Source organism: Colobus angolensis, unplaced genomic scaffold, assembly GCF_000951035.1.
Source record: "Colobus angolensis palliatus isolate OR3802 unplaced genomic scaffold, Cang.pa_1.0 Scaffold51, whole genome shotgun sequence".
Classification (NCBI taxonomy): domain Eukaryota; kingdom Metazoa; phylum Chordata; class Mammalia; order Primates; family Cercopithecidae; genus Colobus; species Colobus angolensis.
The window spans coordinates 14,364,111-14,364,649 of NW_012118599.1; positions in this window are offsets into that span (position 1 = coordinate 14,364,111).

Sequence of the window (539 nt, forward strand, 5' to 3'; positions counted from 1 at the left end):
ACCCGGGAGGCGGAGCCTGCAGTGAGCCGAGATCGCGCCACTGCACTCCAGCCTGGGCGACAGAGCGAGACTCCGTCTTAAAAAACAAACAAACAAGCAAAAACAAAAAACAAAAAACAAAAAAACCCACAAAAACCAGAAAACCCAAAAAGACAGGGTCAGTGAGCTTCAGGGTAGCTGAACATGTGGAGATTTCTGGAGAGTACCTCACCCAGGGAGCGCCTGGAAGCTCCACACCCCTTCTCCCATGCTTTTTTATATGTACCTTTTTATTGTGCCTTTTTATATGTACCCTTTGCAACTTTTATTTATTTGCAAAAATAAAAGTCTTTTTTTTTTTATTCATTTTTTTATGGGGGCGGAAGGGACAGGGTCTCACTCTGTCACCCAGGCTGGAGTGCAGTGGTGTAATCTCAGCTCAGTGTAACCTATGTCTCCTGAGTTCAAGCGATTCTCCTGCCTCAGACTCCAGAGTAGCTGGGATTACAGGCGCCCACCACTATGACCAGCTTTTTTTTTTTTTGAGTTGGACTCTTGCT